Raw genomic sequence first — 18,279 nt, 5'->3', positions numbered from 1 at the left:
GAGTTTCCAACACATAAAAATAGAAAGATTTCATGTAATTCAGATTTCTCATAGCTCTTGAAAAACCTGGGTATCTGGCAGCAATCTGCTGGAAGTAAGCAGAGCTGTCTTTTACAGATCCCCATTCACCTGCCTGCATAATGACGGCCTGCCAGCATCTGAGTTTGGTTCCTGCCCACTGCGTGCAGGGTACCATCTAGGTAGAAGAAACGATTTAGCTACAGACCCTGGAGCCAGACTGCCTCTGTTCTGGCCCAGGTTTGTGTCCAGCTACCTCAATGACTTTGGGCACGTGTTTTTCTAATAATGGTACTTACCTCATGTGGGCATGGTGAGAATAAACCATAGGAAACATTTAGATGAGTACTTAGCATGTAGTTAAGTGGACAAAAATGTTAGCTTTTATTGCTGTATTCCACAAGATAATACACTGTAGGGCTGAAACTGTCCCCCATTTCTGTGTCACTCACAGAATCTAGAATTCAGAATCTTTGGCCATAACTGGCATAAAATAAAATAATTGATGAATGGATAAATGAACATGTGCTCCTTTTTATTTCTGTGAGGTCCAAAACTAAATTTAATTACTTTGTTCTCTAGAAATGCTTCCTACTTGAGTTTGATTTGAGCAAACTAGTTAGGAGTTAGTAAGGAGCTAGCTTTCTCAAAAAGTCAAAAATGCTAATTAAACAGGTGAAGGGAGATTCTGTTAACACTGTGTCATCGTTCTGTGATACACCTACCTTCCTAACTCAAAAATAAACTTCAAGTTTGGGAAGATGCTTGCGTGTTTTCTTTAGGAAGCTCATTTCTTGGCTGGTAGCTGTCTATGGTTAATATCTCAAATTGAGGGTCTGTTGCTAGACACTAGGACATGGTGAAATTCAGCAGATACGATGTTAGAACACATGTTTGATTTGGGTTTTCTTATATCCCATGCCTTGCATGCAATCCACACTTCAAAGCAATGTCTTTCCTTCCTTCCTTCCCTCCTTCCTTCCCTCCTTCCTTCCCTCCTTCCTTCCCTCCTTCCTTCCTTCCTTCCCTCCTTCCTTCCCTCCTTCCTTCCCTCCTTCCTTCCCTCCTTCCTTCCTTTCTTTCTTTGTTTTTGGGACATAGTCTTACTCTGTAGCTATACTGAAGTGCATTGGCGTGTTCTTGGCTCACTGCAACCCCCCCTCCTGGGTTCATGCGATTCTCCTGCCTCAGCCTCCCGAGTAGCTGGGACTACAGGTGCATGCCACCATGCCCAGCTAATTTTTGTATTTTTAGTAGAGACGGGGTTTCACCGTATTGCCGAGAATGATCTTGATTTCCTGACCTCAAGTGATCCATCCACCTCAGCCTCCCTGAGTGCTGTGATTATATGCATGGCCACTGTGCCTGGCCTCAAGGCAAATATTTTTGTGCCTGATGCATCAGACGACAAAGGACAGTTTGGCATAGGAACTTATTTTTGGTTTTTCAACATTTCTTATATATAGCTGAAGTCACATCATCATCCTCACCGAGGTCTTCAGTGTGATCACCTGTGGACATCAACTTTTTATTTACGTTAATCTATCGCTAAACATACTTGCTGTCAACAGTTTTGCTCTACATCAGGCATCCCCAAACTACGGTCCGCAGGCCGCATGTGGCCCCCTGAGGCCATTTATCCGGCCCCCTGCCGCACTTCAGGAAGGGGCACCTCTTTCACTGGTGGTCAGTGAGAGGAGCACAGTATGTGGCGGCCCTCCAACGGTCTGAGGGACAGTGAACTGGCCCCCTGTGTAAAAAGTCTGGGGACGCCTGCTCTACAGAGTTGACCAGCAAGGTTGGACTCACGTGCTCTCTGGAAAACTTGCACATTTGCAAACCCACCTTAATTTTATTTGAATAAACATCATCTAAAACTGTATCATGTACTCAGGATTCCAAAAATTTGCTGTTTAATTTTGTTTGATAGCTCTCTTCTTTCTTACAAAAAGTCAATTTTTTTAGTATGATAATACCTCTAATTTTTTAGTATGATAGTATCTCTACTTTTTCTAAAGAAATTTGAATCCCTCACACATGGACACAAAGAGGGAAACAACAGACACTGGAACCTACTTGAGGGTAGAGGCCGGGAGGAGAGGGAGGAGCAGAGAAAATGACTGTTGGATATTAGGCTGAGTGCCTGGGCAATGGAATAATCTGTACAACAAACCCCTGTGATATGAGTTTACCTATATAACAAACCTGTACATGTACGCCTGGAGCTAAAATAAAAGTTAAAAAAAGAAAAGAGAAATTTCGGCCAGGTGCGGTGGCTCACACCTATAATCCCAGCACTTTGGGAAGTCAAAGTGAGCAGATCACCTGAGTTTGAGACCAGCCTGACCAACATGGAGAAACCCCGTCTCTACTAAAAATACAAAACATTAGCCAAGTGTGGTGGCACATGCCTGTAATCCCAGCTGCTTGGGAGGCTGAGGCAGGAGAATCACTTGAACCTGGCAGGCGGAGATTGTGGTGAGCCGAGATCGCGCCATTTGCGCTTCAGCCTGGGCAACGAGTGAAACTGTCTTGGGGCAGGTAGGGTCGGGGGAGAAAGAAATTTCAGTCTCCCTTAGATCTCTCCTTTCCTTCCTTCCCTTCTGTCCTTCTTCTCTCCCTCCCTCCCTTTCTTCCTTTTTTCCTTTCTTTCTTCTTTGCCTCTCTTCTTATACTGTTTATATCAACATCTCTAAAGTTCTGGTTTCTAATCCAAAGACAATTTCAAATAATGCGAAAATCTGGTAAGATCCCTAACCATTCCTCCATCCCTCATCCCCTTCCTGCATTACCCACAGAATTTTCAGCACATTGCTGTTACCTACACTGCAGCCTCATCAAGACCTATATATATTCAGGCGCAGAATGAGTTTTTACCTCTACATATTGAGCCTATTTTGAAAAGTTTGAGAAAAGAAAATGGACTCAAGTGGAAAATATTACAGGAAACAAAATTTTGTGAAAATGAACTTGCTTTATTATCAACCCGTAAAGAAACCTAGATTATAATCCTACAGGTTGAAAGAAGATTAACTTTGTACATTTTCACAATTTTATGACCTTCACTTTCTTCACTGGGTTTTAGGGAAAACATATTAGTGTTTCCGTTCCAAGTGTATTTTGTGAATTACATAGCAGCTTGTTCCTCGCTATAAAACACAAATATGCCAATGTATTTTCCACTAGCATCACCCTGGTCACCTTAAATTAAGAAGCACCTGGAGTATATTTGCTATTAAAGGCTGTTAACAGTAGTAATACCACAACATCTCTGTATGCATCTTAGTAACTTCTCTGACTTGTCTCCCTGATGAATCGACAAAACAGGGGGAGGGGTGAATTTGTTCTTTTTATCTGAATGGTGTAGGTCGGGAAGACAGAGAGCAATAGAGAGCTCTCGTGAAACAAAGCTCTAGTGACTGACTGCTGTGCTTGGGAAATTCGATAATAAACAGTCCCTGATACCAAAATTCTAATGACTTCAGATCAACACAGTCTGGAGACACAGGTGGGAGTGGCCTTCCTCGCTCTGATCCAGACCCTCCCCAGAGAGCTCTTTGTGTCAACAAGAACAGCCAGCGCTCCTGGCCAGCTCCCAGGACTCAGAGTGGGGCTATCATTTTTGTTTGCTTTGCAAATATCTTAATGGGAAGTGGTTCAACACCACCTATGGGTTAATCTGAGGGGTTCTGCTTGGCAGCTGTTAGCTCTGAGAACCACATGGCCGCTCTCGGGGGCAGGGAGTCAGGCTAGCTGTTAACTACCCAGCGCCAGGTTGAGGCATCCTCTTTGCTTATTGGATTTACTGACTGGCAGGAAGTGCCTTGTTGACTTTTATTTTTAGTTTGTTCCTCTTGGGAGAGCAAGGATGTTATTCTCAGATCCAACTGTGCTTTTTTCTCTAAGGGAGGGCAGTTTAAATTATTTTTACTAGCCTGAAGCATCCTTTCACCTAAGCTCATTCTCAGAATCTGAAACTTTGTATTAAAATTGGTGGTGTGGTGAAAGTGGAAGGGGTATCGTTGCCAAAGAAAGATTTGGTATATTGGCCTGCAGGGAGGACAAACAGAAGCCACAGCCCTGTCTTCGCCTGGGATCTAAAGAATTGGATAGAATTTGCCTGCTCCTTAGTCCTCTCCTCCTCCCTCTCCTCCACCCCAACATGGCTTTCACTTGTCCTATCTTGACCCGTAGGAGTGTTTCCCAGGGTGACACAGCCAAGTCATGCCTTTCTGAATCTGTGTCTGCTGACATTGACGCAGATGAGCTCTTTCTTTATGCTTTCCTCACTGGATTTCAGGCAGAGTTGGATGGTTTCCACAAAGTAGGTTAGGGAAGCACCTGGAGTGATGACAGATACGTAGACACTTTCCGAATGCTCCATTTGTAAATGTGCAAAAAGTTCAGATTTCTCTATAGATTCTAGAAAAAGTGTCTAGCTACCCTCAGGAATAATGTAACCCTGCTTTTAGTAAGGCAGGGTTATTCTTTGCCTTATTCTTTCCTGGGGGTTTCCCACACCTATTTGTGGGATTGTCTGGTGATTGACAACAAGGGCCCTTGAGTTCACTAGACCTGCTACTACAGGGCAAGAACTTCATAAACCCACTTATTTTCTCAGGGCTTCAGTTTCCTCTTCTTTAAATGGAAGATCAAATAGCACAATATCTACGTCACCAAGACATGAAAGTTGAATGAGGTAACATATACAAAGTATGTAGCATCTCATTCGATGCATAAAAAGAACTCACAAATCATTGTAGTGATTAGAGGTGTCGATGTTATCTTTAAGGCATTCACATTAATTAATCTTTAATATCATGCATTTTTTCTAAAGTACTCATTTTGAAGTCTGTTACTTTCATCCCTTTAAAATCAAGCCAGTGCAAAATTGAGGACTATATCAGTATTAACGTAAATGATGACGAAAGAGCATGATCCATTGAATGAAATAAGAATTCATGAGTAGTCCACATTGATAGATGGATGGAACGGAAGGAAGGAAGGGAGGAAGGAAGGAGAGAAGGAGGAAAGGAGGGAAGGAGGGAGGGACTGAGCTCTTCCTTACGACAAAATAAAATGATAAAGGTAGATGAAATTAAGGAAACAGAAAAACACCATTTGACAACTACATTAATAATAATTGTTTCAGGCAATAATTACAAATGGATGCTAACACTACCATGTAAAAGTTTTGGGCTAGGCACAGTGGCTCATGACTATAATCCTAGCACTTTGGGAGGCCAAGGTTGGTGGATCATGAGCTCAGGAGTTTGAGACCAGCCTGGCCAATATGGTGAAACCCTGTCTCTACTAAAAATACAAAAATCAGCCAGGTGTGGTGGCACACGCCTGTAATCCCAGCTACTCAGGAGGCTGAGGCAGGAAAATCGCTTGAACCTCGGTGGCGGAGTCTGCAGTGAGCGGAGATCGTGCCACTGTACTCCAGCCTTAAGCTATTTGCACAGTCTCAGAGTAAATCCCCATAAGAAACTTATTAATTACAAAGGAACAGTGGAGAAACCTGGCAGAAACCATCTTAACCAATTGATGAAAGTTAGCATTAACTAGTAATTGAACAAACTAACAGCATGTGCCTCCTGATATGATGAGTTGAGAGGAAGACACCATCACTTTTGCGGATTTCTTGCCTAATGTGCATAACCTGAATTTAATCATGAGGAAACAACAGACAAGTCCCAACAAAGGGAGCCTTTGCAAAATGACTACCTGTAGGCTCCAAAATGAAGCATGGCAGAAGACTGAGCAAGTATTGCAGATGAAAGGAGACTAAAAGAACATTACCATGGTGTTCAGTAGGTGACCTAGGAATTTCTTTTGCTATAGAAGACACCATTGAGACATTTGGAAAAATCTAAATACAATCTATAGATCGGAAAATAGGGTCATATTAATGTTAAATTCCTGATTTTGATCGTTGTATTCTGGTCATATAAGAAAATGCCCTTCCTTTCAAAAACACACACTGAAGTATTTAGGGATAAAACAGTATCAGGTTTGCAACTGACTCTCAAATTGTTCAGAAAGAAATTATGCATGTTTGTGTGTATATATCAGTATATATAGAGAGAAGACAAAGCTAATATGTAAATCTGCTGAGGAATATATAGGATTCCTTATACTATTCTTGCATCTTTTCTATTAATATGATTAAATCAGAATAAAAAGTTACAATTAAAAAAATCAAGTCAGTGCCACTTCTCGCCCTTTAAACAGGGCAGTTCATCAGCCACCTTCTCTTTAGCCTTTTTTTGAGACAGAGTTCTTTCTTGCTACCCAGGCTGGAGTGCAATGGCGCAGTCTTGGCTCACCGCAACCTCCGCCTCTTGGGTTCAGGCAATTCTCCTGCCTCAGCCTCCCAAGTAGCTGGGACTACAGGCGCGCGCCACCATGCCCAGCTAATTTTTGTATTTTTAGTAGAGTTGGGGTTTCACCATGTTGACCAAGATGGTCTCGATCTCTTGACCTCGTGATCCACCCGCCTCGGTCTCCCAAGGGATTATAGGCGTGAGCCACTGTGCCCGGCCTCTCTTTAGACTCTTGATCCCTCTCCATCCACACCTAAAAGTCTATTCCATGTCATCCTTGCTCTGCTCAGTGATGGCCCTCAAGCTTCTCTGCTGTGACATTGCTGACTAGTCACCACCCACTGCACACAATTTTTATTAGGCTTTTCATTTTTAAAGGTTTCGGAAAATGTCCCTCCCTCCTCTCACACCCCCTCCCTCACCTGTCCTGGGGCCCCATCATTTAGTGCAGTGTGCATCATGCACTTCATTTCAGCACTTCTTCCCTCAACGAAGGACTGCTTTCAGAATTAAAAGAGGAAAACTGGGTTAAATATTATCTTTTCGGGGTGCAGTGGTAAAAAGAACACCCCCCGCCCAGTTACGGCATGAAAAGGATGTAATAAATGGTCTCTGAAGTTTCCTGTTTCTCCACAAGTCTATGCCTTGGCCTAACTCAGTCTTAAAGTGTTAGAACTGTAACTCAAAAAGTTAGAACTGTAGCTCAACCTGCAAGTTACCTTAAGACCCACCCAGAGGAAAGGCAGCCACACAGATACCTCACCATTAATATTCTCCCTTGAAGTTTCCATGTTTATGGGTTTTGTCTTTCAGACATCCAAAATCATAAATAATAAGTAACCACATGATTAAGTATGTGTTTTATTTCTAACTTCTAACTACATATGCATCTTTAATTATTTTTAAATCTTGTGTTTTTATTTTGTTCTACCCAGGAGCACAAATGTTATCATTTTTTCCTTAGCTCAGGCAAGACTTTTTATTTATACGTTGCTAATGAAGAAGTGGAGAGGTGATTTGCCCGTTAGAGTTGCCGTATTTAGCAAATAAAAATGCAAGATATCCACTTAGATTTGAATTTTCTGTAAACAACAAATAATCTTTTTTGTATAAGTATGTCCCATGAAGTACTTGAAAATACTTATACTAAATGATTACAAATATACCGTGTTTTTTGTTTTGTTTTGTTTTGTTTTGAGATGGAGTTTCACTCTTGTTACCCAGACCGGAGTGCAATGGCGCCATCTTGGCACACTGCAACCTCCGCCTCCTCAGTTCAGGCAATTCTCCTGCCTCAGCCTCCCAAGTAGCTGGGATTACAGGCACGCACCACCATGCCCAGCTAATTTTTTGTATTTTTAGTAGAGATGGGGTTTCACCATGTTGACCAGGATAGTCTCGATCTCTTGACCTCGTGACCCACCTGCCTCGGCTTCCCAAAGTGCTGGGATTACAGGCTTGAGCCACCGCGCCCGGCCAGATATACCGTGTTTTATTCCATTTTGCTTCATTACACTTCACAGGTACTGTGTTTTTTATGAACTGAAAGTTCGTGGCAACCCTGTGTTGAGCAAGTCTATTGGTGTCATTTTTCAGTAGCATGTGTTTCCTTCATGTCTCTGTGTCAGAATGTTTTAGCAATATTTGAAATTGAGTTATGTACATTTTTTAGACATAAGGCTATTACACACTTAATAGGTAATGTAAAAATAACTATATGAACTGGGAAACCAAAAAATGTGTGTGACTCACTTCATTGCGACATTTGCTTTATTGAGGTGATCTAGAACAAAACCCGCCATGTCTCTGAGATATGTTCGTTGTTAGTCTGGAATTCAAATTCAACTGGGTGTCCTATTTTTTGTTTGTGAGACAGGGCCTCACTTTGGTACCCAGGCTGGAGTGCAGTGGCATGATCTTGGCTTACTGTAACCTCAACCTTCTGGACTTGTAATCCCCCCATTTCAGCCACTTGACTAGCTGAGACTACAGATGTGCGCCACCACGCCTGGATACATTTTTTTGTAGAAACAAGGTCTCACTATGTTGCCCAGGCTGGTCTTGAACTTTTGAGCTCAAGCAGTCCTCTCATCTTGGCCTCCTAAATTGCTAGGATCACAGGCAAGAGCCACCACACACAGCCTAGGTGTCCTATATTTTATCTGGCTAAAACTAATGTAACATGAATATGTATGCATATAGCCTGACTGTATATGATGATATATATTGCTAAATCTACCGGTTGTTTATAGCATTCCTCTGGCCTCTACATGTCATAACACATAGTGTTTTTTTGCCCTTTAAGGGCTTTTGAAACCATATTCAGGGACATCAATTCCTACTTATTTATTAAGGTCTTTATTCAATGTCACTCCCTGTGGCCACTCAATTTAAAATTGGAGACCCTGCCTCCAGTACTTTCTATCCCCCTTCCCTGCTTTAATTTTCCTCTTTGGCACTTGTATTTAATATGCTACATAGTTACTTTTTTGTTTCAATTTGTGACTGCCACTTGAATGTAGGTTCATGAGCAGAGGACTCTTGGGTCTCCTCTGCTGTATCCCCAATACTTTTAATAATAAGAGACAAATTTAAAGGTGCTCAGTAAAGACTCGGGAGCTGAATGATGTTGGGGGGCTATATATTGCACATGTATAATATAATAATATAATATAATATATAACAGGACCTTATATTGCACATACCATACATGTTGTACTTACACAGAATCTCAAGGAGATTTGCCACCAGATTAGAGCCTTCAGTGTGGTACAAGTGTGTGTAATCTTAGTTCACAGACAAAAGATAAATAGAAGTTCACATTTTAAATGTCTTGAGTGTGATAATTGGATTGTGGAGATGAGAAGAATCTTCTTGTTCTTCTGAGATACTCATTTATGTAAGAGTGAAGTGTCATGAAGTATGTAAAGCTAAAGCAACTAATTCTCAAATAGTTGAATTTAAAACACGTGAACATGTAAAATAGTAAATAAAGTCCATCATACAGAAGAGATATTAGAAGAGATATGCTGCACAGGACAAAACTAGAACAGAGATAAAAAATTCAGCTGAATATAAGGAATGATTTTAACAGTCAGAAGCTAACAAAAAAGTGGCATCTCTTAAAATGAGAGCCATTCCCAGCCTCTGCTCTAGTGGAGACAAGCATGATCTTGAGAGGGGATTTTCTCATTCAACAGGCAGTTGGAGAGTATGAACCCTGCAGTCTTTCCACAAGGTCAGATTTCCTTCATAAGTGAAGGAATAGTAAAAACTCATATATCACCCTTCTTTCCCTTAAGCTATCCCAAGCATGAAGAGAAAAGTTGCACAGAGAAAAGCTGAACATGAACTCCTTAGAAAAGAATTGTATTTAACACACACTGTTGTCATGGTTTTTTGTTCTAATATTGAATAAACTGGTCATATGTTAAAAAAAAAAAAAAAAAAGACGTTCAGGCCAGGGGTTATACCTCCAGATATCATTGGGCTTCATTTAATCTGCCTCCTAGCAAATTTTCTAGAACTAAATGTTAGTAGCCCCAGGTATCATTTATTAAGATTCTTAATACAGCACTTTGGGAGATCACGAGGTCAGGAGATCAACACCATCCTGGCCAATGTGGTGAAACCCCGTCTCTACCAAAATACAAAAATTAGCTGGGCTGGTGGTGCATGCCTGTAATTCCAGCTACTTGGAAGGTTGAGGCAGGAGAATCCCTTGAACCAGGGAGTCAGAGGTTGCAGTGAGCCAAGATCACACCAATGCACTTCAGCCTGGCTACAGAGTGAGACTCCGTCTCCAAAAAAAAAAAAAAAAAAAAATTCCTTAATACAATTGTGTGACTATCTGGAGGAGTCCAGTAACAAAATGATGCTGAGGCTGAGAGCGTGGGCTCTGGACCAACTAGATCAGGATTTGTATCTGGTTATGACCTAGGTTACTCAAACAACTCAAGCTTGGGTTTCCTGGTTTGTGAATTGGCAACACTGAGGGACCTATGCTGCTAGCACTGGCATGAAATGAAATGGATAGTCCAGCCAAGTCCTCAGCATAATGCCTGACAGAAAGGAAGTTGCTTCCATCACCATCACCCAGGCCACACCACAAACTCCACCTGATCCCATAAAGCTCAGCTGTTCTATCCATGCTGCAGCCCTCGGCCCATGGCTGTGCATCCCTTCGGACCACAGTGCCCTTCACCACTACTGCATCTTTTGTTTTAGCCCTGAACTTTCTCTCAGATGCCTTGGTTGCTGACAAAGAACTGAAATAAGCTTTATGGGTAGCTCTCAGTTGAGTGTCCTTTTTTCCAATAAAGGCAGCATTCTCAGCAGAATGAAGAAAAGCCTTCTGCTCCTACCTTAGACTTTTACACAGTGACAGCTGCCTGCAGTAAAGTAGTGAAGGAGGGAAAAGAAATGAGAATGCAAGGACTGGCAAATTAAGACTGTATGGGCTCACGGTTGGGGAAAAGCAATGAGGCAAACAAATATGATCACATTTAAGGGCTCAGTGGGATTTGGGAAATTAGCATAAGTACATAAATCTAACTACTGCTAACTTAGAGCAATGGCATCATGAGACAGTCATCAGCCTTTCTGAGCCCTTCTGATGAATTTATCCTTGAGCCATGTTCTAAAACTTAAAATAATTGTGTGTTTTAGAGCGAACAAATATCCATATATTTAGATGTAATTTGCATATTCAACTCATTCAGTAATGGTTGGGGTGGAATGCAGTATACGCATTCAGAATTGTTCTAAAAGTTACTGGATATCCAAACCTAATGAGAAAAAGTAATACAAAAGCTCTGAAATTTATTCCTCATTTCCCTTATTTTCCTGCAATAATGTTGATTTTATTTTTTGCGCTGTTATTGTTTTCTTCTCTCCTGTGTGGTTTGTATTTCCTTCATGTCACACATTAAAGCCCAGGAATAAGGTTTTCCCTCTTTAGAAATCCAAGAGTACCAATTAAAATAATAATGATGCACTACTTTGGAAAGAGATATGCAAAGATTTAAAAAACTAACACTATTCCCCGTGCTGGCAATATGATAGGAAATGGGCCCTTTCATACATTTTGTGAATGTGAGTGTTCATTTTTGTTGCTTTTTAGAGAATTTGATGACATAATTTAAAAGCTTTAAAATAGAAAAAAAAAATTCTCACTCTTTGACCTGACAGCTTTATGTGTAAGATTTATCCTAGGGAGATAACTAGATGAGTAGTCATACCTGTGGTACCAAATATTTAATGATCCATTGTTCATAATACGAAAAATGTATAAACAAGTTACATATCTAAACATAAGAGATTAGTTAAATCATGATAATCACTGCCTGAGACTTTAGTTAGAATACTATATAGCTATAGCGTGATGATGTATGCGTACATGTGCATATATGTGTATTACATACAAATATGTGGAAAGAGGCTCATAATTACACAAGGTAGGTTAAAGTGATAAATATGACTTGAGCCATTATTTTTAAAAATATTTTTTACATGCATGGAAAAGTATCTGAAAAGATGCATGCAAGAAACTAATTAATTATATCTAGATGTGGGCATTTTCCCTAGTCTCTATTTTCTTCTCCTTGAATAACTGTATTTTATACAGTACAACAATAAATGTGTATTATTTTTTTAATCGTACAAAATAATTTTTAATCAGAAAAGGGAAAAAGCAACATTTTGCCATCAGTTCTTTTAGTCATTTACTTTGGGAGAAAGGCAGATGTTACTACATTTTCAATGATTTGTGTCTGGTGAATATTCAGACAACTTGGGAATTTGGAGCATTTTCATCAGGTGAAAAATAAAAGACAAAGTTAATGAGCACAGCAATACTTATGGCTCTGATATCTCAAAAGCCAAGTGGCTTATGGTACTTGCTCTGGTTTGCTGTCCTCCCATGCAAAATTTTATAAAGCACACCTCCAGTGGTTGATTTGCAGATACTTTTTAGTGGGTCAGAAAGTAGCACCAGACAAATCAGTTACAAATGAATTTTCAGTGTGGTTAAGCTCAATATATTATTTAAATACATCAGGGAGCCTCCAGTTCTTCCTAGAGTAGAAGTAGATAGGAGAATTCAGGCAGGAAGGGCTTTTCACCGGAGCCAACACCTGAGCTAAAGGCTAAGAATACAGTACCAGGTGAGCAAGAAAGGAGGGAGCATTCAAAAGCATGGAAATCAGAACACAATCCTCGGAGATTTTGTGGGTACTTGACAAAATATTTGTGGTGGTGGTGCTGACAGTAAATAGGAAACAAAAGTGTACTACAAATCCTTGCTTCCCGGTCTTTGTAATAAAAGATGCAGTAGTTTACACATTTTGGGTGCCTCTTAACCCATAATGACACACAATAACACAATGGATAGTTTGTGTTCTTTTTTTTTTTTTTTTTTTGGTGGGGAAGCTGGAGTGCAGTGGCGCGATCATAGCTCGCTGCAGCCTCAACCTCCCAGGCTCAGATGATCCTCCCACCCCAGCTTCCTGAGTAGCTGGGACTACAAGGGCATGCCACCCTGTCTGGCTAGTTTTTGTATTTTTTGTAGAGACAGGGTTTCACCATATTCCCCAGGCTAATCTCTAACTCCTGGATTCAAGGAATCTTCCTAACTCAGCCTCCCAAAGTGTTGGGATTATAGGCTTACGCCACCACACCCAGCTAAGAGCTCTTTGGTTTTTATTCAAAGCTATCAAAGAAGTAAAAACAAATTACTTGGTTATTGCTGATTAGCCTTTCTTTTGGGGCTACCAAGTGAGGCACAAATTTACTAAGAGAAATACTCCCACATTTAGAGACAATGGGAAGCTAAGAAAAATCAACCAATGTTGAATTAGCCGTTTTGAAATTAGAGTGTGCTTTCAAGTGTGAACAAATGAATGTATTTCTCAGTATGTCTCCAAGCCATTCTAACTTATAACTGAAAAAAGATAATCTTGAAAACTTTGTCAATATTAATAAAAAGTACATAAGAAAACTATGTGAAGTTTAGAAAATGGAGAATCTGAGGGGAGCCAGTGTGTCTCAACTCCTATCCAAGCTAAAAGTTACTGATTCTAACCCTAAAATAGAAAAAGGCCAGTTACTAGACAAGCTTGACTGATCAGATATATCGTCAAAAAGCACCCTGCTTCTTTTGCTTTAATTCTAATGTGGAATTTAGCCTCCAGAGTGTATCCACCAACTAGTGAGGGGAAAAGTATAGTCTGGATCATACCATTCCTCATAAAATCACGCTGGCATTCTATGTTTCAAATATGACTCTTTTGAGTTTGGTTATTACAACTCGGTGCTCCCAAAAATCATCATCCCTCAATGAACTGACAAATTGAATTTTGGAGCCTGTGAAGCTGAGGCCCAGTCCCTGGACCACGGTGACTTCACCTAGTGCCACCAGCGCAGCGTGACGGAGCCAGCTGGCCTCAAGGATCTTTGCTGCTGAAGAAGAAAGATGCTGGGCATTCTCAGCAGCCAGCTACTCAGGAGCCAGCCTTCACCTTGCCCCTCATCCGTTCACACTGGGATCCCAGTTTAAGAAGAGGGAATTAGATGTGAGTTTCGTCTGGGGGCTTTTTCAGGACAGATGCCCAGCAGAAGGGTTCTCAACGGTGACTGAGAGTTTCCATCTCCCCTAGAACCCACAGTTCAATGAACTGACTTCAGCGAAGCAGTTGAGCCCTGGAGGCAATCTGTTTGAGACTTCAGTTATGCTTCCAAGAGGCCAATGGAGCCCTAGAAATATGTGATGAATTATACAAAGAGAGACAACTACTTTCTATTCACCACACTTTGATAGCCATATGCACTGATTCTGCCTGTTTAGCTTATGATTTCTAACAGAGGCTAAGAACAGTGTTATTTGTTAAAAATTTTCCTACAGATTCAATAAACAACATCACACTTCAAAAATGAATTAATTCCATAGTGTCATCTGATACCAATTCATAGTCAAATTTTCCCAATTATTCCAAGAATGTCCTTTGCATATGTTTATCCAGGCCAGGATCCAATCTAGAATATTACAGTACATCAAGTTGTTATTTCACCTAAATCTCTTTGGATATAGAATAGTTGCTTTTTTCATAACACTGCCTTTTTCAGAGGATTGAGCCATAAAATAGGATTATCTCATAAAATAGCTCACCTTCTGTATTTAGCTGCTTGCTTCCTGTGGTCGTATCCAGCTTGTCCCTCTATGCCCTGTGTTTTGTGTAGACTGTAAGTTAGATCTAAAGCCTTGATCAGATTTAAGTTAAATGTTTTTGACCAAAAGGAAAAAATACATCCTGGGAGATATGACATACTTCATGTTGCCTCACATTACAAGACCATGTTGTTGTGGCATTAGTGGTGGTAAAATTGAGCACTGGATTGAAATCGTGACCTTCTGATTTCTTCAGTATACGTTGCTCCTCTTGTGAAATGAAAGAAGGTAGTAAATCACCTGTATGGCGGGACTTTGGCACCATATGAATGTCCTGTTTCCCACTGTTTGTCTAGTGATTTTATCAGCAATTAATAAGTCTTTTTTTTTTTTTTTTTTTTTTGAGACGGGTCTCACTCCAGTTACCCAGGCTGGAGTGCAGCAGTGCAATCTTGGCTCAGTGCAACCTCGACCTCTGGGGCTTAGGTGATTTTCCCACCTCAGCCTCCTTGAGTAGCTGGGACTGCAGGTGCGCACCACCATGGCCCAGCTAGTTTTTTGTATTTTTAGTAGAGCCAGGGTTTCGTCATGTTGCCCAGGCTGGTCTCCAACTCCTGGACTCAAGCAATCCACCCTCCTTGACCTCCCAAAGTGCTAGGATTCTAGGCGTGAGCCACCATACCTGGCAGCAATTGACAATTTTGGTCTGATAATTTCCCTCTGGCATCATCTTTTGCATAGCCAGTGGGTCTTATGGTATACTGCTTGCCAGTTATGGTATGAAGCAAATCATTGGCTTCTTGATGTTTTATTCCCTTATATGTAAAAATAGGTAATTTTAGGAAGCAGAGACAGGAGGATTGCTTGAGGCCAGGAGTTCGAGACCTGCCTGGGCAACATAGTGAGACCTCATCTCTACAAATAATCAAAAATTAGCCAGGCATGGTGGTAGCAAACTCCAAGCTACTTGGGAGTCTGAGGTGGGAGGATCACTTGAACCCAGGAGTTCAAGGCAGCAGTGAGCCATGATCATGCTACTGCGCTCTAACCTGGGGGCAACAGAGTGAGATTCTACCTCAAAAAAAAAAAAAAAAAAAAAAAAAAAAAAGAACCAATCCACATGGCTGTTGGCAGTATGTAACATGCTTTACCTGGTGCCTGGTGGTTATGTATGCATGCAATAACCATTGGCTTTTTTTTCTTTCTTTTAAAAAATATTTTAAAATTTTAATCAAATAGAGACAGGGTCTTGCTATCTTGCCCAGGCTAGTTTTGAACTCCTGGGCTCAAGCATTTCTGGGATTATACAATCTCAGCTACTGGGAAGGTGGAGGTGGGAGAATTGCTTTTTGTTATTATTGTGTTTTTGGTCATATATTTTAGAAGTGATGGATTGCAGAGCATTATGCAATTGCTGCCAGTCTCATGTCCCTGAGGCACACACACACACACACACACACACACAAAAAAAAAAAAAAAAAAAAGGAAAAGAAAAAATAAAAAAATCTCTAAAAAGGAGTTAAAGAAGTTAGATTTCTTAAGAAAACTGACTTGTACCATTTTCTTAAAAGCAAGATGTGTTCTAAGAATCAGGAGTGCGTCAACATGCTACAGAGGAGAAGGGTCCATTATTAAAATAATGTCTAGGAAATGTTTTCTTTTTCTTTCTTGGAGTCTCATTGGACATATTAAAGTTTCTGGAAAGCCTCTCAGGAAGGAAACCTGCCTTGTAGATGAATCAAGTATTTTCTAATTATTTGCCTATTGATACTACTCGCTGACCTCTGCCGCTGACTCTTCTTAAACACACACAAACATTACATTGAACTGCCTTAGATTCTTCCAAAGGCTTGAACGAGGAGGGAATCAAACAGATAAGCTGACTCCCTGTGGAGAGTTGGGAGGTGTCTGCCATTGGCTTCAGATTCTGAAAAACCACACAAGCTAGAGGAGTTGTCAAGAGGTTCATTTTTGAGGGGGCAGGAAAGGCAGAAACTGGGGCCCTGGTAGTAATTCAACAGCTAAACTCTCTTTCTTAGACTTTCTCCTAGAGGATCTTAGAATCCACCCATCCTATAGGTGTGTCATAGCTACCGGGAGAGGAGTGAGTCCTTTGGGCCAATGCAAAGATACTGAAGGGTATAGAGTATATTATGGTTCAAAGGAAGAGCAGAGGGCCTGGAGTCAGACAAACATGAGTTAATGCCTTAGCTCTACCAGGTATTTACCCTGATACCTGGGAAAATCTGTTAACCTCTCTGAACCTGTTTCTTCATCTATATAATAGCTACAATTAAAGTACTTAGACCAAATGGTTGTGAAGCTTCTTAATATTTAAAAGCATTTTTTAAAATGAAGTAGTATATAAATGGTAGTTAATTTTAATAGTAAGAGTATTCTTGCTGATCTACATGGCCCCATATTTTGTGGATTGAGTAATTATTCTTTATTCAAATGGTCTATATTTATTAAGCATTTACTATGTACCAGACACTGGGTAGGTGCTTACATAGAGTGTGAAATAGAGCAGATCCAGTCCCTGACTTCATGTAACTTCCATCCCATTGTGGGAGACATGATAAGCAAATACATACACAAATAAATGTAGAATTATAGTCCCCTCCTTCCAAGTACTGATATGATAATTTTTTTTTCTTGAGACAGAGTTTTTGCTCTTGTACCCCAGGCTGGAGTGCAGTGGCGTGATCGTGGCTCACCGCAACCTCTGCCTCCTGGGCTCAAACAGTCCTCCTGTCTCCACCTCCCTAGTAGCTAGGATTACAGGTACCCGCCACCACACCTGGCTAATTTTTGCATTTTCTAGTAGAGATGGGGTTTCACCATATTGGGCAGGCTGGTTCTGAACTCCTCACCTCAGATAATCCACCTGCCTCGGCCTCCCAAAGGGCTAGAATTACAAGTGTGAGCTACCGCCCTGTCCTGATGTGATAGTTTTTAAATGGGCATATTGCTTATAATATACGATATATTTTGAAGGTAATATCCATAAATAGATATATGGAAATGAATTTGTGAGCTTAAGTAAAAAATTATTCATATAGAACTGGAAGAGACTGTAGGAATAATTTATCTCAATCTCTTCATTTTATAGATGAGGAAAACTAGGACCCGGAATACTACAGAAACTTACCCAAAGTCACGTGTTTGTTGTGTGTCATGTGTGTCACATGTGTGCATGTGTGTGAGGCAGGGGACAGAACATGGATTTCCCTTTTTTAGTCAGTGCTTTCCACTCTGCTGGTTCCATCTGAAAGGCATTATGAGCGACTCCTGTTTTATCTGAGTGTTATAAGCATAATTTTATATAGTGTGTTCTGATTATGAAAAACTGGGGACCCAGAACAATTGATTTTTCCAAACTTTGTTTTGTGAAGCATTAATATTTTACTAGATGTTAATAGGTTATCTCTTTAAGCTTCTTGGTAAAATTACTTTTGGACACCCTGCATCCTCCCTGGATCTTAATCCTCTATAGAGATCCATAAATGTATATTGTGATCTTAAAAGATTATTCCTGCAGTAAGGAACCCTCTTAAACTATGTCCAACCTAACATTTCCCAAACTTATTTGACTCGATTCCATTTTAAATTCTGTAACCATGAATGTGATTCATGTGCTGTGCAGGAAGTATAGCCTTAGCATCAATGCAGGTGGCTTCTTGGCCACGTTTGTGGAAGCCTGATAGAGCTCACTAAACCAAGGCCAATCACACAACTTTAAAAGGAGCAGTTTCTTGGATCTTAGGA

The 18,279-nt window shown here is 40.6% G+C and overlaps 1 protein-coding gene across 3 annotated transcripts in view; it reads left to right on the top strand.

The window, feature by feature from the left end:
• The window catches only part of MYO3B (myosin IIIB), a 512,276-nt gene that overhangs the window by 378,132 nt on the left and 115,865 nt on the right, over nt 1-18,279 (top strand). The gene's annotated exons all lie outside the window — the stretch shown is intronic.

This window comes from Saimiri boliviensis, chromosome 5 (assembly GCF_048565385.1).
Source record: "Saimiri boliviensis isolate mSaiBol1 chromosome 5, mSaiBol1.pri, whole genome shotgun sequence".
NCBI classification, from domain to species: domain Eukaryota; kingdom Metazoa; phylum Chordata; class Mammalia; order Primates; family Cebidae; genus Saimiri; species Saimiri boliviensis.
The sequence above is the reverse complement of the archived record's forward strand: the minus strand, read 5'-3'. Positions and strand labels throughout refer to the sequence as shown.